The sequence below is a fragment of the Myxocyprinus asiaticus genome, chromosome 5 (genome assembly GCF_019703515.2).
Source record: "Myxocyprinus asiaticus isolate MX2 ecotype Aquarium Trade chromosome 5, UBuf_Myxa_2, whole genome shotgun sequence".
Lineage (NCBI taxonomy): Eukaryota > Metazoa > Chordata > Actinopteri > Cypriniformes > Catostomidae > Myxocyprinus > Myxocyprinus asiaticus.
This window is the reverse complement of record NC_059348.1, coordinates 52,932,367-52,957,194: the sequence shown is the minus strand read 5'-3', so window position 1 is coordinate 52,957,194 and position 24,828 is coordinate 52,932,367. Positions and strand designations below refer to the sequence as shown.

Sequence of the window (24,828 nt, the reverse complement as noted above, 5' to 3'; positions counted from 1 at the left end):
GTAATTAGTAGTTAGTAATTAATTACTTTTTTAGAGTAACTTACCAAACACTGCATACAAGTTGGTTTTGGCATCAATTTAAAATAATAAAAGCGTAATAAAGTATATGCACAGCAAACAAATTAACGAAAGAGAGAGAGAAAAAACAGGACACTTTGCATACATTTCCACGATTCCTATATATTTGCCTAAATTGACAGTAAATAAATAAGATGATATGAAAGCAATATATAAAATAAAATACATACAAATATTAATAAATTGCAGATAATTGTGAAAAAAGAGAAGATCAAAAGAATAAATAAGATAAAATAGAAAAGATTGCTTGCAGAAATTAATTAATTAATGACAAAAATAAATCAGACAGAAGTAAAATAATTAAGATAAATAAAAACATTATGAGAGCACAGAAATATTAAACAGCAAGGAAGTCATATCTTAGCAAGCAGAGCGTGCACGAGCACGCAAAACGCTTTGTGAGCGCGGCGGATCACATGACCGCCCGTCAGCCAATGAGAGGCGCGGCTTTGCATTTTTTTTTTTTCTCGCTAGTGATTTTCTGAGAGACGGACTGACGGCGATGTTTTCAAAACCAGAACCGAGAGACGTCACATTGTCGTAGGGTTAATGTTCAGCTTTCACCCTCCAACACACATATTTCGTTTTCTGCTCGAAAGTGAATGACGAAGAGGACGTCGAAGAGCTTTGTGACGGTAAGCGGAAAGTTTTCGTTGTTTTTTGACGGGGCTTTGCGATTACTGTGGGAGGAAAACGCATTTAGTTTAGCTGTGGAGAGCTTAACCAACCAGTCTGAGAACTAGTACAACAATAACGTTGGGTTTCAAACCTATTATTGATATTATTCTGTCCGTAGAGGCAGCTCGAACAGGTATGTTGTCGGTTACGCGAGGCGTTCGTGTGTGTTGTGCATGCGTCAGTGACAGGCGCGTTTGTTGCGCGTTCGCGGATGTGAAGCGCTGGAGGGGCCCGCACTTCTCCTAAACCCACTGCGGGCTCATTGTCTGTGCGTGAGAGGGGTGGCGCAGTCCGCAACATCATACTGTCTGCTATAGTGTTCACATTAAAACATTTTACCTTCGGTTTTCAGGTTGGATATTCACATAGAACGCGTTGCGTGAGCGCGTGGCAGCCTTGCATTTATTGTAATTTGCATTATTTCTCTCAAACCTACTGTATATATGCTCATAAATTCATATACTCACCTCTGATCTGAAATTTGCACATGCTTAAATGCATTGAGATGTATGGAAATGTCTTTGTATTATGGTTTCTGGGTGTTTGTTATATTGAGAACAGTTGCATCTACGCCGTGCATGAAATATAGTATCCATGCATGCAGCTCTGGGGTGTGTGTGTGTGTGTGTGCGTGTGATACCACAAAGCTTTATTTGGTGGCCGTCCTTCTTGCAGAAACCTTTTGTCTAGGACGTTACGAGGCGTCTTCAGCTGTACAGCTACAGCCATAAGCATGTCAAATAGTTGCATTTCTCAGTGTCTTTCATAGTTTTTTACCCCCTCGCTGACATAACACGTTACTACATTGTTTACTATGAGCACAATCTAATTGACACAATCAGGCTTTTACTGGGGAGGCACCGCATCTCACACAGTGGCGAATATCTCTCTCTTTTACTGGGGAGGCACCACATCTCGCACAGTGGTGAGGGATCTCTCTTTTACTGGGGAGGCACCACATCTCGCACAGCGGCGAACATCTCTCTCTTTTACTGGGGAGGCGCCACATCTCGCACAGTGGTGAGGGATCTCTCTTTTACTGGGGAGGCGCCACATCTCGCACAGCGGCGAACATCTCTCTCTTTTACTGGGGAGGCGCCACATCTCGCACAGCGGCGAACGTCTCTCTCTTTTACTGGGGAGGCGCCACATCTCGCACAGCGGCGAACGTCTCTCTCTTTTACTGGGGAGGCTCCACATCTCGCACAGCGGCGAACGTCTCTCTCTTTTACTGGGGAGGCGCCACATCTCGCACAGCGGCGAACGTCTCTCTCTTTTACTGGGGAGGCGCCACATCTCGCACAGCGGCGAACGTCTCTCTCTTTTACTGGGGAGGCGCCACATCTCGCACAGCGGCGAACGTCTCTCTCTTTTACTGGGGAGGCGCCACATCTCGCACAGTGGTGAACGTCTCTTTTACTGGGGAGGCGCCACATCTCGCACAGCGGCGAACGTCTCTCTCTTTTACTGGGGAGGCGCCACATCTCGCACAGCGGCGAACTTCTCTCTTTTACTGGGGAGGCGCCACATCTCGCACAGCGGCGAACGTCTCTCTCTTTTACTGGGGAGGCGCCACATCTCGCACAGCGGCGAACGTCTCTCTCTTTTACTGGGGAGACGCCACATCTCGCACAGCGGCGAACGTCTCTCTCTCTCTCTCTCTATATATATATTATTACAAAACATGCAGAAACTGATATTATAAAGTTATAAATATTTTTCTCACATAGTTTTGATAATGACTTAATTGGTATTTGAAAAGACAACAATAATGAAAATATAGTTTTTTTTTTATTGATTGAGAACAGCTGTTTAAGATATTAGTGGATGATAAAATATTGTAAAATATATATTTTTTTTTTTTGTGATCCTGAAATCTGTGGAGACAAAGTAGGCCAATTTGACTGCATTTGATATGTCATTTTGGTTGTTTTCATATTGTTTGGTTATCTAAAACTTATATTTCAAGCAAAGCTAAGGCAAAAATAGCTTTTATTAGAGTTTGCCATCACTTATGAAATGTATTTTTTATACATTAATAAAATACTTAATATTACAGCTTAATTAAGCTCAGGCAAAAATAGCTTGTATTAGGATTTCCTTTTGAAATGAGCTCGCCATCACTTATAATATATTTTAATAGAAAATTATAAGACACATTAATGGAATGGCTAATATTAGCTAACCATTATTTATAAAAATGTGTGTTTGCCTAAATTATTTAAGCCATAAATATGATCAAATAATATATTATAATAATTAAATGAAAATTCTGCGTATAAAGTAGACACATTAAAGAATGTGTTATATAGTCATTTCTGTTTTTTTGTATCTTTGTAGCTTTAAGGCCTTGCTTTGACTTTTATTTTTGGGGAGGACAGATTTAATATTCATATTAGCCTCTAAGTATGGAATCTAGATCAGATGTCTACGCCCACTCCCCTAGTCTTGTTTTGCGCTCACACACTTGCAAAATGACATATTAGGGATTAGTCAAGAGATCCCAGTTTTCCACCGCTGGGCCACAGTCCAATGAGAGCTTGTGGTTCCTGCTGTTTTTCCATTGACCCTCCTGACCCTCTTTAAAGTCACGGGGCCACATGCACGAAAGGCCTCCGTGTAAGAATCTGTGCGATTTGACGTGAATATGACGAATAAAACAGGCCTGTTGCCTGTAGTTATAAGGCATGCCTTTATGTTAAATAAATGAGCTGCGGTGGTGATGATGCGGTGGGAATTCACAGGGACTTTCAAGGCAACACTCACACGTATCTCAGCAAAATAACAAACTGCAGTTGGCAGATGGGAAGCAACTCCGATTGAACCAAAATAAAGATAGACAGACTATGAAAGTTGTCAAGTGTCAAAGGTTGAAGTAATAAACATAACCCCCCCACCCCCAAAAGTATATAATTTCTGGGAATTACCAGTTCAAAATAAACCAATATTCATAATGTTTCACATTCGTCTGAGCTTAAAATTCATTTAAAAACTGATCTACTGCAGAAAAGAACAAGACACACTTGTCAAACGTCACATAGAGTAAAATAAATTCAAGAATTTAGAAAACAGGGTATGCATTTATGCGTATGTTTGTTATGAATATATAGTTGTTGTTGTTTATAATGACAGATATATGTGCCAGGCTGATATTTGGCCAATATTTCAAGATTATCTGCATTGGTTGATAACCGTGTCTGTTGTCTTATTAACAGAATTGTTAATTTTCACTTATGTCTGTATAAAAATCTAACAAAAGCCTTGTCAACATAAACATTTTATTAAACATTCTAATTTATTCAGTTTCTAATGTTATAGTGAATTTTGAGTATTGTGTGAAATTACTGATGTTAAAAGTACCAGTACTTCGGTACCGAGTCGATACTAAATAAAAAAAAAAAAATGTAACAATACCAGTGTTTCTGTATTACCAAGCACCGACTCGGTTCAGCCCCCGCGTGCTGTCTGATTGACAGACAGCTGCTTTCTGCTTATGAGCACGTGCCATTACTAGGGCTGGGGAAAAAAATCAATTCTGTTTCAAATAGCAATTTTTGAGCCAATGATTTTAAAATCATCTCTCTAACGAAAAATCTATTTTTTTATTTAATAATAAAAAATATTTGCTATCTTAATGCTACAATGATTAATAGATAAATATAGGAAGCTATATTTGTGCAGAGTTCCACACTAACAGGTTTTCTTTCTGAAAAGTTTTGTCTCTTTAATTCTTTACGTTTAGTCCTTTAATGCACCGCTACTCGCAGCCATCAAGCACCGTTTGTTCACTGTCGGACGTCAAAATCCTCTGCTTTGATTAATATTCCTGTTATTATGCATAATCCAAAAGTTTACAGTTGAAGTCAGAAGTTTACATACACTTAGCTTGAAGTCATTAAAACTCATTTTTTAACCACTCCACAGATTTAATATTAGCAAACTATAGTTTTGGCAAGTCGTTTAGGACATCTACTTTGTGCATGACAAGTAATTTTTCCAACAATTGTTTACAGACAGATTGTTTCATTTTAAGCTTACTATATCACAGTAGTGACCACATAATCTGACCCCAGTGGATCAGAAGTTTACATACACTAAGTTAACTGTGCCTTTTAAGCAGCTTGAAAAATTCCAGAAAATGTCAAGCCTTTAGACAATTAGCCAATTAGCTTCTGATAGGAGGTGTACTGAATTGGAGGTGTTCCTGTAGATGTATTTTAAGGCCTACCTTCAAACTCAGTGCCTCTTTGCTTGACATCATGGGAAAATCTAAAGAAATCAGCCAATACATCAGAAAAGAAATTGTGGACCTCCACAAGTCTGGTTCATCCTTGGGAGCAATTTCCAAACGCCTGAAGGTACCACGTTCATCTGTAGAAACAATAGTACACAAGTATAAACACCATGGGACCACGCAGCCATCTTCTGTCTCCTAGAGATGAATGTAGTTTGGTGTGAAAAGTGCAAATCAATCCCAGAACAACAGCAAAGGACCTTGTGAAGATGCTGGAGGAAACAGGTAGACAAGTATCTATATCCACAGTAAAACGAGTCCTATATCGATATAACCTGAAAGGCTGCTCAGCATGGAAGAAACCACTGCTCCAAAACCGCCATAAAGCCAGAATACAGTTTGCAAGTTCACATGGGGACAAGATCTTACTTTTTGGAGAAATGTCCTCTGGTCTAATGAAACAAAAATGGAACTGTTTGGCCATAATTACCATAGTTATGTTTGGGGGAAAAAGGGCGAGGCTTGCAAGCCGAAGAACACCATCCCATCCATGAAACATGGGGGTGGCGGCATCATGTTGCGGGGGTGCTCTACTGCAGGAGGGACTGATGCACTTCACAAAATAGATGGCATCACGAGGAAGGAAAATTATGTGAATATATTGGAGCAACATCTCAAGACATCAGCCAGGAAGTTAAAGCTCGGTCGCAAATGGGTCTTCCAAATGGACAATGAACCCAAGCATACCTCCAAAGTTGTGGCAAAAAGGCTTAAGGACAACAAAGTCAAGGTATTGGAGTGGCCATCAAAAAACCCTGACCTCAATCTGATAGAAAATTTGTGGGCAGAACTGAAAAAGCCTGTGCAAGCAAGGAGGCCTACAAACCTGACTCAGTTACACCAGTTCTGTCTGGAAGAATGGGCCAAAATTCCAGCAACTTATTGTGAGAAGCTTGTGGAAGGATACCCAAAATGTTTGACCCAAGTTAAACAATTTAAAGGCAATGCTACCAAATACTAACAAAGTGTATGTAAACTTCTGACCCACTGGGAATGTGATGAAAGAAATAAAAGTTGAAATAAATCATTCTCTCTACTATTATTCTGACATTTCACATTCTTAAAATAAAGTAGTGATCCTAACTGACCTACGACAGGGAATGTTTTCTATGATTAAATGTCAGGAATTGTGAAAAACGTAAATGTATTTGGGTTAAACTTCTGACTTCAACTGTATTTGAGAGGTGTTGTGGAGAGAATTTGTCAGGTGTCATTCTGCAGATTCTGTCTGACACTGCTTTAATAAATAGTTTAGCTTTAAAAAGGCTTATCAAACTGTTGGATGCAGTAAACTACATTTTGCGCCCCCGCAATATTTATAATCTAACAGCCAGGGTGTTCATGTGCAGTGGCGGGTAATTTTACACATTTACCTGCCACTTTCAACAAGAAATGTCGCTAGACACAAAGACGCATGCTTGAGGAAACACACCTGATTATATTTTGAAGAACAGACGAAAGAAATGGAAAGTTTCTGATTTGCTTTTTTGTCCAGAAGTTCATCTGTGCTTTGGCGCCCACGCACGCAGCGTGATCGTGTCTCGTGGAACACATGCAAATGGTCAGTTCTCACTTTTTTCCCCCTCTGTCAGTCAGCTGGGAGCAGTTTGTAGGAATAGTGTTGTCTAGAATGCTGCATAGGATCTCAGAGTATCTCAGGATGCATATGCAAATAACATGCGGTGACACTGAGACTACAGGTGAATTGTCGTGTGTCATAATTTAGTTATGAATTTAGCCTCCATTTTTATGTTTCAAAATTATCATTATGATAATTGTAAAAGCCTGTATTAATATATGTTATTTTACTGTATATTCAAAAATAATATTAGTTTGATAAGTTAAAATGATATGTTGTATATTTATTTGTTGAATACAAATGGCCATAATGCAGCCTTATACATAGGTTCCTTTGCACTAACTAGTCACCTAGCTCAGACAACTCACTGACTGGTTTAAATTGGTAGTTTTGCACATTACTACCTTTTACCTGTAAATTATATGTTACAGAGTGCAACAAGGGTCATTTAGCACATCTGTCACACATCTGTTCTTCAATAGACTTTTTTTTTTCTGAAAAAAAGGAGTTCGATTTTCTTTGATCTTTTTAAGAATTTTTATTTTATATCAAAACATTAAATCGCAATACTTATAGAATTGCAATATCGCAATACAAATAAAATTGACTAGGAAATATTGTTGTAATATCGAATCGGGAGGTCTGTGGCAATTCCCAGTCCTAGCTGTTACTCCTTTTACACTGAAATGGATAATTAATCAAATTAAAATAGTGATTTGTCATAGTGTGATTATTTAACCGCCGATTGAATTAAATAAATCCAGTCTGCATGTGCTGCACACTTCAGCAGACACAGGAATGTTTGAAGCATCTTATAAGCTGAAAACACAGACTGATGTGCTGTGCTTGTTGTAGAAGATGACGGAAAAGTGTCCACTTTAACTGTGACGTGCGCAGTGCCTGTAGGCTGTTGTTATGACCTTTTAACTTTGGTAAATAGGCTAAAGGAGTGTGTTCAATAGCATATGACCTATTTAATGTTTATTTTTTGTGTATTTATTTTTTGGATATTTTCCCCTTTTTCTCCCAATTTGGAATGCCCAATTCGCAATGTGCTTTTAAGTCCTCGTGGTCGCGTAGTGGTTTGCCTCAGTCCGGGTGGCGGAGGATGAATCCCAGTTGCCTCCGTGTCTGAGACCGTCAACCCACGCATCTTATCACGTGGCTTGTTGAGCACGTTGCCATGGAGACAGCGCGCATGGAGGCTTCATGCCATCCTCCGCAGCAACCACGCTCAACTCGCCACGTGCCCCACTGAGAACGAACCACATTATAGTGACCATGAGGAGGTTACCCCATGTGACTCTACCCAATTTGGTTGCTTTGGAGACCTGGCTGGAGTCACTCAGCATGCCCTGGGATTCGAACTAGCAAACTCCATGGGTGGTAGCCAGCGTCTTTACCACTGAGCTAACCAGGCCCCCTGACCTATTTTATGTATAAAAAAAAAAAAAAAGAAAATTGTGGTATCAAAATTTTACTTGTCATTGGTACTGACTACTGAAATTTTGGTAATGTGACAACCCTATGTGAAATAAGTGTTTATTCAAAATCAGAAATTTTGTAGGCTAAATGTCTAATTTCAGTATTATTTGAGTTATAATATATCAGCATTAAACTGGCCACCCTCCACGGAAGATGACGGTAGGTATTTGCATTGACCATTAAAAAACTATATATTATATATCGGTCAGCCACTAGTTGTATGTTAAACACTATGGTGTGTATTTTATTAGTTTTTAAGTTAGTCTTTGGTACTTGGAAAGCTCCAATGCATTTGCGTCAATATTCCTGGTACTATCCTCAAACAGACCCAGTTTTATCCAAATTTGTACCTGTATTAGGGTAGTTGACATGAAATATTTTGTCCTGCAGTGTGATATGTTATACACCTTCTGAAACCATTTTAAACAATGTTTTGTTCATTCTTTTATAATTATTATTCATGCAGCTTTTATGACCTCATGTTAATTGAGAGACTATGAAATATTTGTACTTTAAAAAAAAAATGCATTTGTCTCAACGCAGAGCCATTTAATATAAACTAGTTAAGGCAAATAGAAATGGTAACTGGTTAAATCACAAAGAAACATTTCCTAATTTGTTTTCATATAAGTATACACTAAAATATTGATGTTGATTAAAAAAAAAAAAGAAAAATCCATGGACACGTAATGCATCAACTGCCAGCATGTCTGTCTGCACATTTGCTGCACTGTTTACAGTTGCGTCCTAGTTTTGCTTTCATTTGCACAGATGATATGCGTATGCTGCAGTGTTTCTGTCGAGTTCATTCACTGCGCGCTGAATGGTTGGAGCACATGCATTTCCATGGAGCTCATGTGAGCAGAGGCTGGTTGCATGAGAGTGAGGGAGAAAAGGAAAAGAGAGAGAGAGACAGAAACTAGCATGCGTAAGAGCAGACTGACTCACTCTCCTACCCATTAGACATTGGCCTTTGTGCTCGTAATCGTTCCCGTGAGAGAACGCACTCCTCACTTCATGTTCAAACTGGATGCCATTTTTGATTTGCTGCACAGACACAGGGCTTTGAAGTATGTGGGCTTAACATTAACAAAATAAAATAGAGGGCATTCACGATTATGAAATTTTGGCTGATGATTAATTGTCGTACATAATAATGTAATTTTCTTTTTTGTTACTTCCCTGTATGATATGAAATTTTCAGTTCTCTATTAGCAAATATTTGTTAACATATAGCACAGCATATAACTGCATGAACAATAATAGTTTAAATATTTAAAATATTGACGTTTAAAATCTTTCTTTTTTCCCCTTTTTTTGGTTACTTTAATTTTATAATAAAGGTTATGTATTGCTTTATTATTATTGTTGTAGTTGTTATTTTGATATGGTGAAATGCTCTCTCATTAGATTTGTTCGGTATTGGCGAAAAATATTTGGAATTATGCATCACGTGATAATAAGGGGTAACTCGAGTGCTACGTTATCAGCGACCTGCACAACGATTAAAGTGTACAGTGCCTCCAGAGATGGTCATTTTGTTTCAAGCACTCACATAATGCATTGTAGGGCTGGGCGATATGATATGTCGTGGTGACGATATAGTGTGTCAGTCGATAGAGACTTTGCTATATCATGTATATCATGATATGTAAATATCCATGTGCGCAGCGCGAGCGTATCTATCAGTGGGCACACTTCACGTGAAACTGAAACTAGGCTTGAGCGGGGAATGAATTCGTCGGTTATTTGCACATGCTGGTGTAACGCCAGGATTCACTAAAAGAATTATGCAGGCAATGGCGCAAATGCGCCCACAAACTCGTGGCTGATTCTTTGCAATTCTGATTTTGCGGGCCGATTCCGAGCGCTCTACAGCGGAGGATGCAGCAGTCCACCGTCAAAAGATGCGCTCCACGTTATTTCTGTCTTTTTTCTTTTTTTTTTTTTTTTTTTTTTTTTTTGCAAGAAGTGCTTAATTTATTTTAAATCTATTTTCTGCAAGATGTTATTTTCGTGATTTTCCATAAATAGGCATTACAATATGGTTAATTATTAGGGGTGCACCGATCGATTGGCCACCGATCGAAATCGGACGATATTCGTCTTAAATCCGTGATCGGCGATTGGCTGGTCATGCCTAGAATCAGGGCAGATCTTTTTTGCAGCACATAGGGAATCACACATACACTGCTCCTCTAATAAATGAGTGCTTGCTGAGTCCTTTAAGCATGAAAGAGTGGCCTTTGGAAGGGTGAGTTGTAGGCAATTCTAAGCATTCATGAATTTAAACTTTGAGACATGAGGTAATTCACATGAGTATGCAGTTTTGTTTTTAAAAATGTGTGAGACATGTATGAATATCAAGTTGCCCATTTTTTGCCTCATTAATCTGACTCGTAGCACAGTGAGCAGGAAGAGGATAAAGAGGCTGCTAACGGGTATAAAAACAAATTAAACAACAAATAAACATGCAAATACAAATCTGAGTACATGTGATGTAACGCTAGTCAAGATGTTGTGTGGAGCGATAGGGATGTGCACGAGTAGTCATACTCGAGTATTCGTTTTGCAATAAGTATTCGAAAAATAAAAATACTATTTTAGCTAGTAGGTAGAGCTGTTGAGTGTGGACACAAGTTGATCACATTTGATGAGCAAACCGTTCTGTCAGTACGTTTAGATGGACACCAAAAAGCGGGTTATTGCCAGAATGTGGCTTACTGTGAGAAAGCTGGTTTCCTGTTTAAATGTACTGGATAAGCGGTGTACTCTTTACTCCCATAAATGTGCAACTCGACAGAAAGCAGCGTCCCTGTTGCAACGTAATACCCGTGACGCTTTGCTAGCGGAGAGACATTTATTCAGTTAAACTGGTGTGTATAAATGAGTATAGTTTACAGAAACTATACTATATCAACAAAAACATGACATGAGATACAATATAAACATAACTATTATATGCCGAGAGTTAATAGTCGTTCTGTACATTAATTACGTCAGTCTACTTTATTAGCGGTTTCTTTTTCTTTGCTTTGCATGAGCTTAAAATGCTTTCATTCTGTACTTTTTCACGCATTGCTTGTTTAAACGTTTTCAACAAAAAAGCACAGGACATGATATAAGCTCATTTTGGATATAATTAGAAGCTTATTTTAAATGGTGATGCAAACTTAAAGTAAAAAATAATTTTACAATGTCTCTTTCATTAATTACCTTCATTTAAATAGGAGTATTTGAGTATTCATTTTTTTATTAGCTTAAAAATTCGAATACCAAATTATTGATGAATGCCCATCCCTACTGTTTGAGCGATCATGAGCACTTTTAGCTTTACTCTCTCGAACATGAGCGCTCTCAGTGCTCTTAAAATCTCATCAGGTACTCATCTCAGCGCTATTCTGTGAGGATCCCAATTTAAATCAGATTAATGTTGGTTACAATACCACTAATAACAGATATTACTGTTTAACCTTCAATAATGGCACTGCGTCTTCATGCATTTGCTTAATTAGTGATTTGAGTTACAACGCCAAAATTACAAGACGCCAAAGACGGTAAACAAATCCTAGATATGAATGATTTCTCACTGGAGCAATTTTAAAGCTTGTAATGGATATATTTTTTGTATTTTTGAAAGTATCTCTGCTGTGTGTGATGCTCTCATGGTTTTTGGTTGACAGTAGTCACAATGACCTTTGATATTGGCAACAGAACTATTCATAACTGTTTTCAATGTTAGCAATTCACAATTAATGTAATTTTGGTAACTTAATAAAAAGATTTCATTTCTTTAACATTAATGCATTAGGTATCATGAACGAACAATGCACTATATTTTTACAGCATTTATTAATCAATGTTAGTTAATAAAAATGCAGTTGTTCATTGTTAGTTCATGTTAGTTCATAGTGCATTAATGTGCATTAACTAATACAACTTTTGGTTTTAAAAATGTATTAGTATATGTTGTAACAAACATCAAGTTCATTAGTTCATGTTAACTACAGTAATGTTATTAAATAATGTTAACAAATGGAAACTTTTTGTAAAGTGTTACCGTAATTTTACTGTGTGGGGCATAAACATAACTGCAGCATATAACTTGCAAAAGTGTGGCAAAGGGCACTTTAAGAAAAAATTGGTATTGGCCGATCTTCGTGTTAAATAATCAGAGATCACTATCTGCCTCATTTCCTAATTGGTGCACCACTAATTATGTTACATACACCAATGTTAACCACACTGTAAAAACTTTGACGTAAAATCAACAATTACTTACTGGCAACAAATGGCCAGCAAGCTGCTGTATTCCATACCACAGTAAAATTCCTGTAAAACTGTCTACAGTATATACAACATACTGTATAATGATTTACAGTTTGTGTTATACTGTCAAATTAATTGCAGTAGTCGTATGATGTATATTAAAATACAGTGTCCATACCGTAGACCCAACAACAGTAAGCACAGTTTTAGCTTATAGAGTTAGAGTAACTAACTTCTATCTATTACAAATTTGAAAAGAAAAGCAATTGAGGCCTTTTTGCAAACAGAACAGTTATTACACAATGAGAGCTCAAATATCACAAAAATGTTACTCATAAAGGTAAATTATGGTACGGACATAAAAGTCCATTCAAAAACTTCAATATTAAGTTCACCAGATGTCCAAATGACTGAAAGCACACACTCCTATTCTTTGCCTGTCCAGACCTAGAGAACAAAATACAAAACTTGATGTGCACGTGTGCTCCGAGAATGCTTGCGCCTAAACGGTCAAATACATTTCAAAATTCTGCAAAAATGCCCATCTTGGTGAGGTGTTCATGTGAAAACAGACTTATGTTTAAAGAGAACGTAAACATTGGGGGAAAATGTGATTTGTATCGAAATGTACGACTTGTAAGTTTAAATGTAACCTAATAGATTATTTGTTGTGTTATTGAAGATGGTATAAAAAAATCATCACATTTCACTAAAGACTACTGAAATCCTGGTATTGTGATAAATGCCACAACATTAAAACCACCTGCCTAATATTGTGTAGGTCCTCCTCGTGCCACCAAAACAGCTCCAACCTGCATCTCAGAAAAGCATTCTGATGTGATGATATTCTTCTCACCACAATTGTACAGAGCGGTTATCTGAGTTACCATAGACTTTATCAGTTTGAACCAGTCTGGCCATTCTCTGTTGACCTCTCTCATCAACAAGGCATTTCCATCCACAGAACTGCCGCTCACTGGATGTTTTTTGTTTTTGGCTCCATTCGGAGTAAATTCTAGAGACTGTTGTGTGTGAAAATCCCAGGAGATCAGCAGTTACAGAAATACTCAAACCAGCCCATCTGGCACCAACAATCATGCCACGGTCCAAATCACTGAGATCACATTTGTTCCCCATTCTGATGGTTGATGTGAACATTAACTGAAGTTCCTGACCCGTATCTGCATGATTTTATGCACTGCACTGCTGCCACACGATTGGCTGATTAGATAATCGCATGGATGATTGTTGGTGCTCTCGCGCATCATCATTAGAGTTTAATGTGATCTCATGTTAGGTTAAATGAGATCAAACGACTATTTGATAACTGAAATTTTGGTTGACCATTTATTATTGTCGACATTGTCGATAACATCGACTAGTCGTTTCAGCCCTAACTTGGGGCAATGATTATTTGAATTTCGGCAAGCACAGACCGATTTTTAGCTGCAGGACTTTCAAATTTGGCACATTTTATTTTGATGTAATGCTCTTTTCAGTTAAATATTTTCTTTATTGGTCTTGTTTTGCTAAAGGAAAGCTTTGTCTGATTTAGGCCTAAAGTGGCAAGATTTGAAATAGGCCCTTTCGAGGGCCTATTTTAGAGGTGTTTTCAAATTCTACCCTGCACAAATTTAACCCAACAACCATAGTATCGGTTGTCTTATCAGCAGGCCCACATGGAATATGTGCGTACAGAACTTTGTGGTTAGCTCTGTACATTTGTGTAGAATTAAAATGCTTGTCATTTAGCCTACATAGTTTTACACATCCTTATGCTTTTGAGTATGCTGCATCTTTTTTTTTTTTTTTTTCTCCCCATTTTAACTGGTCAAGTGGACACGGTTATTGGCAGATGCCGATAATATGTAAATGCCCAAATATTAATATTGACGATAACTTGTGATGTCAAAAAGATACTTAATTAAATTACTTGAGATGTAAAGAATGTTGTCAAAACCTGTAGTAAGACTCATAAACACTCATTAGTTGTCAGCTTATGTAGTAACGTAGCCTAATACATTATTATGTCATTGTTTGGCTCTGAAGTTAGTGGAAACATGCGTCGGTTCTGAGAGAGGTTCGCAGTTCCCCCTTGACCAAATGCTGCATAAGTCACACGTCGCACATTTTCCCCTCTTGCGTTTCTCTTCAATAGCATGCACAAAACATCAGAATTTCCTTTTTTTACGAGTCCCTTGTAGAGACAGCGTGGGGAAACCCCATGTGAAAATAGATCAGGTTCCATCCTTCACTCCTCAAAGGTCAGGCTTTGAAAATCTACAGTGGGATGACAGAGTAACATGAGGTTCTCTGGGCGTGCAGGACACAGCTGATGCGGTGACTAGGGTCCTTGCTATTTCCACTACAATGGAAAGTCATAGTTTCTAGAAATAGGCTCTGTTCTGAAACTTAGTAACCTGCCTTGTTGTCTGCTCTGCTGCCTACAGTGCTGTGGAAAAGTATTTGCCCCATCCTGATTTCTACTTTTTTTGGTGTATATCTCGTTCTAAATTTCAAAAATTCAAACAAAATCAAACATAAAACTAAGGCAAACTGATTAAACACAAAATACAGTTTTTAAATGATAATGTTATTTATTGAAGCAAAAAAGTTATCCAATACCTGTGTGAAAAAGTCTTTGCACCTTAGTTATTAAATCCCAAAATCTATGAAACTGCATTCATAATGGGGTTCAGCTGGACTAGACACACCCAGGCCTGATTACTGCCAGCCCTGTTCAATCAAATCAACACCTAAATAGAACTTTTTCTGTAGCATGAAGTTGGCTAAAAGGTCTCACCCAATAGCGCACTGCCAAGGTTGAAAGAAGTTCCCGAAATTATGAGGAAATAGGTGATTGAAATACATCAGTCTGGGAAGGGTTACAGAGCGATTTCAAAGTGAGAGCCATTATCTCCAAATGGAGAAAACTTGGCACAGTAGTGAACCTTCCCAGAAGTGGCCGACCTTCCAAAATTGCTCCAAGAGCACAGCGGTGACTCATTCAGGAAGTCACAAAAACGCCAAGAATAACATACAAGGAACTGCAGGCCTCTCTCACATCAATAAAGGTCACTGTTCATGACTCCACTATCAGAAAGACACTGGGCAAAAATGCCATCCATGGAAGAGTGGCGAGGCGAAAACCACTGCTAACCCAGAAGAACATTAAAACTCTTCTGAATTTTGCCAAAACACACCTTGATGATTCTCAAACCTTTTGGGAGAATGTTCTGTGGACTAATGAGTCAAAAGTGGAACTGTTTGGAAGACAGGGATCCCGTTACATCTGGTGTTATTCAAACACAGAATTCCACAAGAAGAACATCATACCTACGGCCAAGCATGGAGGTGGTAGTGTGATGGTGGCTTCAGGGCCAGGGTGACTTGCAGTAATTGAGGGAAACATGAATTCTGCTCTCTACCAGAAAATCCTAAAGGAGAACGTCCGGTCATCAGTCCGTGAGTTGAAGCTCAAGTGCAACTGAATTATGCAGCAAGGCAATGATCCAAAGCATAGGAGTGCTAAGTCCACCTCTAAATGGCCCAAAAGAAGCAAAATTAAAGTTTTGGAGTGGCCTAGTCAAAGTCCTGACTTGAACCCGATTGAGATGCTGTGGCAGGACCTTAAAAGGGCAGTTCATGCTCAAAAACCCTCCAATGTGGCTGAACTAAAGCAGTTCTGCAAAGAAGAGTGTGCCAAAATTCCACCACAGCATTGTGAAAGACTGATCTCCAGTTATCGGAAGTGTTTGGTTGCAGTTGTTGCTGCTAAAGGTGGCACAACCAGCTATTAAGTTTAAGGGGGAGGTTAGTTTTTCACAAGGGTGATATAGGTGTTGGATAACGTTTTTTGCTTCAATAATATATATCAAATTTGAAAACTGTATTTTGTGTTTACTCAGGTTGCCTTTGTTTTATGTTATATCTCGTTTGAAGATCTAAAACAATTTAGTACGAAAAGAACCGAAGAAATCTGGATGGGGGCAAATACATTTCCACAGCACTGTACATAGGCAGCATTACCTTTTAAGGCAGCATCCTATCTGAAATGGAACCTCATAAGTGACTGATTTGGAATGCTCTACATTGGCATAAACTCCATGTGTCACAAAAATAGCAATCCTCACAAGAAGCACATGAGATTTAATAGAGTTTAATTTAAGGCTGCACAATATTGACATTTATAATTGTCGATAATTTCCCTTCATATTGCAATCGAGATTTATTACATTTCGATTAGTAGGATTTGCATTAAAATGCTTATTTTGTGTGGGGCAACTGCATGACACATTCTTTACGTGGGCTACACATCACTGTGTTCCTGAATTGCTTTTATTGCATGAAAAACAAAAGAACGTTTTCAAAGTTTTAACTTTTTTTTACAAAGAAAGTGATCAATGCAACAATACTAGGTAGTCGTTACTGATATGGCGATAGACTAATTTAAAAACCTCTGATTTGCTATTGCGTTCATTCACACAATAGACAAAAAATTATGTATACAGAAATTTCGCTGCAACAGGAGTAGGCCTAAAATTGAATGCTGTAATCTCAATTATTTTTTCGATTCATTGTGCAGCCTTAGTTTAACGTTAATGTTGCTAAGCTAATGAAATGATAACGTAGGCATAAAAATACATAGCTCACAGTCACGAAAAAGTCACTAGTTTAAGTCAATTTGGATGACTTTTAATCTATTTTTTTATCAGCACTTTTCTGAATAAATTGTTGGTATATTTATAATCAACATTTTTCTCTCTTCATCTGCAGTCTTGAGTTTGTCGCATTACATTCTCAGGGTTTTTCCTGGGTTAAAAAAATGGTCTTCGGTGGTGGCTGACGTACATGGTCATCCCATATGTGATGCGTGTTTTTTTTGTTTGTTTTTTTTTTACTTTATTGCAATTATTATTTAAGATATTTACTTGCATTTCATGTTTGTAATGAATATTATTTATTTTTGATCAGCAGAGCATCTAGAAACCTCTGAATCACACAGTTTTTGTATTTCAAGGTGCTGTGGGAAATCAAACTAAACACCTTGTTTCTATAGGCCTAAATATAATATTCATGAGTAAACCACTTTACGGATTTGGTTCTGTTGTTCTATAGGGGAAATGTTTGTTTCCTACTCCATAACAGATATGGTTTTCCTTTTGATTCTAGGAACATCTGAAGCCAACTCAGGCCAGTTTGTTTCCTAATATCATACATCATCTGGAAATATGAGGCTGGCTCCTCATTACAGTGAATGGGTAGTCTTTCTTGAAAATAAACATTTTATTTTTTATGAAATAATAATAGCCTAAACACATTTAAAAATGTATTTTTTTCTTTTACAACTGCCACAGAGAATTCTATTACAGTTTTCTGTGATAAATGTTATTACAGATGTGAGCAGTCTTGTAATTGATACTGGTATAGTATCAGTTGTGAAACGTATGGTATATGCAGGTGTTTTCTCTTTCCCTCGTCAGTGCTGTTCAGAATGACGGAGCTGTCTAGATGTTTGAAATGGTTGAATTGCCCCATAGCGCTTTAAAATACGGAATTCACATGTAAAATTAAAATGGGCTGCATAAGTTTTGTTGTCTGCAGCATGATACCGAGGGAAGCCCAGTTTAATCGCGCATGTGATCCGCTCCACGCTAACCTGTCAGCGGAGCTCACATATCGAGAGAAGCCTGGTTGACGCGTGAGTTACATGAGGATAAAGAAAAGCGCATCACTTGCGCAAGTGATTCTTGGTGGATCACGTAACACGCACGTGAAACCAGTATTTATTCTCGCCGCGTACATTCGCGTTACACATGAGAAGCATATTTAGATCTTATAAAGTGGCAAAAGCAAGATATATCATAAAATTTTCTGCCATCCCAAAATTTCATTTCAAAAACTTTTCAATGCAGGAGAAACACTGCATTCCTGCATTCTCTGTGAAAGGTATATGTGATTCTTCCTTAAAATTTGGCCAAAAGAAGGTATCTAAAAGCCAAGGTATACTTCGGTTTTCCACATGCTGGTATGTCTCGCGCACAGTGTGTGTGGCGCGAATTTCGTCATCGGCACAGTATGCATCTTTGCATGTTGTCGGCACATGCACCTGCCGTTTACCGTGCTGAAAGAGTATAAAAAAGCAGTCGTAGTGCGCATGTGTAGAACACGTCCTTGTGGGCGCTCAACTGCTCGAAGTGTACCCCAGTATAATCATGTTGTCCACCTTTTGGAACACCCTCCATGTTAGTGCACCTATTATGACCATTTTATGCAAATTTACAGGTTCATAATTTTATTTTGCGGGTCCACTAAAATAGGTTTACATGCTTTAATGTTCAAAAAACACATTATTTTTCTCATACCGTACATTTCTTTTCCCCGCTCTTCATACTCTGGCCGAAATGCTCTGATTTACCTCCTATCTCTTTAAAGCCCCCCTTTCCGAAAAGCCCAGTCTGCTCTGATTGGTCAGCTAGCCTAGTCTGTTGTGATTGGTCAACCACGTAGAGCGTGTGTCGGAAATGTAACGCCCCTTAACATAACCGAGTTTCAGCTCCCGAGGTTTCGTGAGCAGTTCTGTAAACACTATTGTAACTGTGGTAACCATGGCGTCGGTTTTTGCCGTAACAGCTCTAGCCCGAGTCCGATAATAAATAAATATGAAATAATGAAAGTTTGGAAGAACAAGCTGATCGACCTGAACCACCTTTGCAAGCATGACTTGAGCAGGACGTTTCACAATGGTAAGTTTTAATTTTGTAGCTTTCTTACAAGTACAATGTCGATTACTGTGAACTTAATAAAGCATCAAGTAAGACAGGTAGTGCATCTAAGTTAGTCATCTTTTGCTGGAATGGGTGTAGCCGAACTTTTCTCACCCAAGATATGAACGGAGAACAGAGGTTTACTCCCGGTTGGACATTACCGGGGGTATTAGAGAGTTAGTGAGCAAGTTAGCCGTGTAATACCGATAGCGGCTGTAACATTACAGCTTGGTTTTGGTTAGTTAAAATAAATTTGATACTGATACTTCAATTCGTCTTTGGAAGTCCAAACAAAGAGGTTTTGCTTTTGCAGTGAAGAAAACAGCGTCTTTTCGACATGGCGACAACACTAACCCAACTCATCCTGGCCTCGGCTTATAACTACGTTTGTTTGAGGGTGGGCCAAAGTAGCCCTTAGGCAGGCATTGTAGTGGTGGTGGCGTAGTGGGCTAAAGCACATAACTGGTAATCAGATCCCCACAGTCACCACCATTGTGTCCTTGAGCAAGGCACTTAACTCCAGGTTGCACTGGGGGGGGATTGTCTCTGTAATAAGTACACTGTAAGTCGCTTTGGATAAAAGCGTCTGCCAAATGCGTAAATGCATTATGCAAATGTGTTACATAGTGACGTAGATACTTTACGGAAGAAATGGCTGGACTACAATAGTCCATCAATGGCTGGACTACTCATATAATCCCAACCTACAATTACATCAGCGATCGCCCAGGAAAGCTCAAATGTACTTTCAGCAGACATCACAACTATCACCAGAGAAGCGGTAGCCTATGTTATGTACTGTGTTTACGCAGCGTGTTATGATTTGACTTCATTTCTAATAAAACAATAAGTCCAAAGATTGAAAATATCCCACGCTAAAGTTTTAATGAACTCGAATATGTATACAAATTATATATCATACGTATGTTAAGATAGAAGTTACCACTAACAGTATTTCATTAACAGTAATTAAACAATTCCCAAATTCATACTAAACATAGCTCAAATGTATTTAAATACACTGAACTAAAAATATGTTATGAGGAAAATGCCAATACTTGCATTTCTTAAGTGTGTTAATTTAAACGATATTTAAACAATAGGCTACATGCACATATTATTTGGAGTCCACGTGCATTTTGTGATATTAACGTTAATGATTAATCGATTAATTGATCGTTAATTTCCTCGACGATCGATTATGAAAATGTCTGAAAATGTACATCCCTAATACGTAGGCAGCTCACTGCGTTTTGGAATAGAGACTCAATCCTTTCAGTTTTTTTTAAACAGCCACGTTGTGCTGCTTGTCCAATTGGATTGCAGGGTGACTGGTTTCTAGAAACCCTTCAGTCAACGGCTTCTGTTTACTCGTCAGTATGCACTTCCTGTTAGGAAGCAGAGTGACTTTCTCCTGACGCCCAAGACATTCACTGCAAGACTGTAGGTCTCGCCAATGTTATTTGTTTCTGAAAGCCACAGCCTGAAAAGCTCATGAAGGATATGATGTAATGGATGTTTTATTTGACCTATTAGGCTATTCATAATGCAGAAGTTTGTCTTGCTCATGATCCATCCTCTTTGTGTATTGAAAATTTATTTTTGGGGGGTCGAGTTACAAATATGTGTTGCAATTGTGATCCATTAATTTATTTTTATTTGGCTGCAGTCAGAAATGCTTATTACTTGGTGATTTGTATTTTTATTATTATTTATTGGTATTTGTATGCAAATTGTACAGGTGTACATTTGAAGCAGTCCTTTTCTTAAAGGAATATTCCGGGTTCAATACAAGTTAAGCTCAATCGACCGCATCCGTGGTTTAATGTTGAGTACCATTAAAGATCATTTCGACTCGTCCCTCCTTGTCTTTAAAAAAGCAAATATCACGGTTACAGTGAGGCATTTACAATGGAAGTGAATGGCGCCAATTGTTGGAGGGTTTGAAAGTAGAAATGTGAAGCTTATAATTTTATAAAAACACTTATATTAATTCTTCTGTTGAAACTCATGTATTATTTGAGCTTTAAAGTTGTTTAAATTGTCATTTTTACAGTTGTTTTAGTATTTTAGGTTTTGTTGACATAACATCGTCAGAACTTTACACAGAAAAGGTTAGTAAGAGATTTTATCACACTAAAATTATGTTAACAAGCATATTGTTTTGTGGCTGTAATTTTGAAACTGAGTATTTTAACATTTTTGGATTGGCCCCATTGACTTCCACTAAAAGTGTCCCACTGCTACCCAGATTTTTGGCTTTTATATTTTTTTATTTTTGTGGTAATCAATATTATGCTACAAATGCTGTCAATTGAGTTTAACTTGTATTGAACCCAGAATATTCCTTTAAATGAGAGAACAAAAGTTAATTTGTCCTACCTACCAAACTTTTTGAGCACTCTGTTTGTGATATCAGCCTTTTAAAGCCTTGAAATGTAAAGTTAGATTTAAAATATTCATACCCGGCATCTGTGTATCGATCCAGTATCGAGATGAAAGAACATATTGAAAATGTACTATATTAATTTCCCCTGTTATCTTTAGAATAAACATAACTAAACTGCTTATTTCTTTCAATATTATGTAACAGCTAGAATCCTCCTCCATAAATGTATTAATTAAATGCATTTAATGCAATTGTTTCCACTATAGAAACCTGTTAATTGCAAGTCAGTATCTTGTCATTGGAAGGCTAGCATGATGATATTCTATTGCTTTTATTAAAAAATTATCCACCATCATTTAAATCTGCAAGTTTAACCTACGCTTAACCAGAACGTAGTTAGAGTTGTAATTCAGCAAGTTAAATTTCAATGCATATTCTATGAGGAAACATTTTCGATTAAAATCGTTTAATGTCTTAAAGTAAAAATATTTTATGGTAATTAGTGAATGATCAGTGATATATTGGATGTGGTATTGCTTGTATTTTTGTTATTAAAATATTCGTAAGCTAATGCTATTATCTTTTTATTGTTGTAGTTTAATGTTTTTTTTAAATTTTTTTTTTTTTTTTTTTTAGTTACCACCATTGCGCAAAAATACTAAACAGTTATTAGATATCGGTTCTGCATATCAGTTATCGACATGTAAACAAAAACAATTGTTATCAGTTGTAAAAAAATCAATATTGGTCAGTCTCTAATGGTAATGTAATATTTAGTCCATGCAACAATTGCAGATAGTATTACCCTAGCTTCTGTGATTAAAATATTTGATTTACTGTAATTACCACAATCTTGCCTAAACAATATACATTGAGTGCTTGTCTTCAAGTATCGGTTTCCCTGTCATTGGAATTTTGGTGTAATTGGTGATCCCGTTGTTGTTGCAAAACATCTATTTGATGTGTGCGTTTTCAGTTACTGTTGTAATAAAAAGGATCTATGCTTTAAGTGCTGTCAGTGTACAGCTAATAGCCTACAGTATTTAGTTATATGTTGGCGTACCTGAGAACCAACTCAATCTCTGGGTCGTGTTTATGTTGTGTTTCCTGAACCTGTGTAAAGAAGCTGGTCCAAACAATGGTCAGGCCATCTTGCAATGTCATGTCTGTGACACTTGAGATGAGACGGCCAGCAGCCCAATGGTCATCACTAGATTGAGAATTTGAGACGTGCTTGTCTTCTTCATTTGCTCTGACATGCATTACATGTACATGAAAACTTTGCTCTACCACACCGTTACAGAATTGCACTACGGTGGACAGTCAAGACAGATGCCCAAAATCTAGAAAACATCAAAGCCTAATTTGGTTATTATTTAATGAAGAATTCTGTCATCTTAAAGAGTTGATAGCAATGATAGAATAATGAATATTGGCCAGACTGAGATAGGCCCTATTAGCCGAAATTTGCCATTTTCAGATTATCTGCATGGGCTGATATTATAGGTGGGCGATATGACTGAAATCTTATATCACTATATGAGTAATGTTATATCACAGTAATGAGATGTATATCATGATATAGTCATTTTGGGGGGGAAAAATCAGTAAAAATTGGCTTATATATTAAATAACCATATTGTAATGTCTTACCATAATACTCAATTTCACATTATGCCACATTTCACACTGATATGTTGTTGACCAATATTATTATAAACTTTCCTCAAGAAACTTGAGATCTTTCCAAAGCAATACAACATAAAGAATAATACTTAAGTAAAAAAAAAAAATAGATAAAATCCCACACTCCACTTTCATTAAAGTGTCTTATAATATCCTCTCTGTTCTTTACAGTCTGTTCTTTACAGTCACTTAAAAATTAAAAGAAGTATTAAATTTAATCACAAAGTGCACGGATGTGCTAAAAAATAGAGACTTCTCTCTGGTTAATAAATGAACCACAACACAAGTCTGTGAGATGCATGTTAAACTCTTAAAGTGACAGTACCACTATAGCGCTTGTTATACAAAATAATGTAAACTTAATGTTATTACTTGTAAATTGTACAAATATTATAAACATTGACAGCTCATATCATTATTATATATACAATTTCAAGAAATAATATGAATTGATAGAAAGTAGTTCAGTGGTTCTGTTCAGTTCTGTTGCTTGTTCTGCACCTGATCAGCCAGATTTTTTAAGTCTCATTTGTCTGTGATCTTATAGTGAAAGGTATATGAGAAACTCTTATTATTTAAACTTTGAAGATTTATATTGTATATTAAAGAACTTTACTTTTATGAGAAATTATAATGTGCATTTTGCCCAAACATTTCTCAAAAAATAAACACAATTTTCTGCCATTCTTTGTTATTTAAGTGTTATATCGAATCTGCATGATATCGAATCGGGAACCTCATATCGTATATTGAACTGAATCATGAGAACCTTGTTGTCCCATCCCTACTATTAAGATTAATTAGTGCTGAAAAAGTAATTAGCATCGTGATGCGTCTCTTTCATTATTATTGACAAAATCCCATTTTTTGTTGACGTGATTAACACTGCTTTAATTACATCTTTGCCGCTGTACTAAATCACTGGTGAGTGAAATCTTAACATTACCAACTAGTGGTCAATCATTTATTTTTAGTTGCATAGCACACAATTTGGTCAAATGCAAGTGATTTACTTACATTCTAGAGGGTTGAGTAAAAGATTGATCTTGTGAAATGAACAAATGAAGATCGCAATGCATCAGAAAATAAAAATTTTCCCCAGACCTACGGAAAAGTAAAATGATTTGTTATATTTTGATGAAAGATATTTTTTTCTTTGATTCATTGGTGCACGTTATTTGATTCACAATAAGACCAGGATTGTGTGTTAAGAACGTGAATAGGATTTATGAAATGTACTTGCTGCAGGTGTGAGCATGTAGACTTCATACAAAATGTGCAATAGTGAGTGTGCCAGTCGGTGGAATGCTCTGACAGTGAATCTGACACCAGTGTTCATGGGATGTAATGTAGCCAACATAATGAAAAGGTTGTGTGAAATGCTGCAGGACAAACTAGTTTGGCCACTTTGGCGAACACAGATTTTGGCACCATTTTGAATGTAATTTGGGAGCCTGGTGCTGTCTAACACGTTTAAGTCATTCCTGTTAGCCAGTGTTTTTCAGTTCAGGCACTATATTAATTAACTGAATTATTTACATAATGGCAAGAATTGCAATGATGGGGGCATGGAAATGTACAGTATACTAAAAATGATCCTACT

General features: G+C 37.3%; 1 protein-coding gene across 6 annotated transcripts in view; it reads left to right on the top strand.

Moving 5' to 3' along the window:
- The first annotated feature begins 558 nt into the window (after positions 1-558).
- The window catches only part of LOC127440668 (ankyrin repeat domain-containing protein 12-like), a 94,776-nt gene continuing 70,506 nt past the window's right edge, over positions 559-24,828 (top strand). For all 6 annotated transcript variants that reach the window (XR_007897174.1, XR_007897175.1, XM_051697397.1 and 3 more), the window contains exon 1: positions 559-713. The gene's annotated coding sequence lies outside the window, so the exon portion shown is untranslated. The remainder of the gene's footprint in view (positions 714-24,828) is intronic.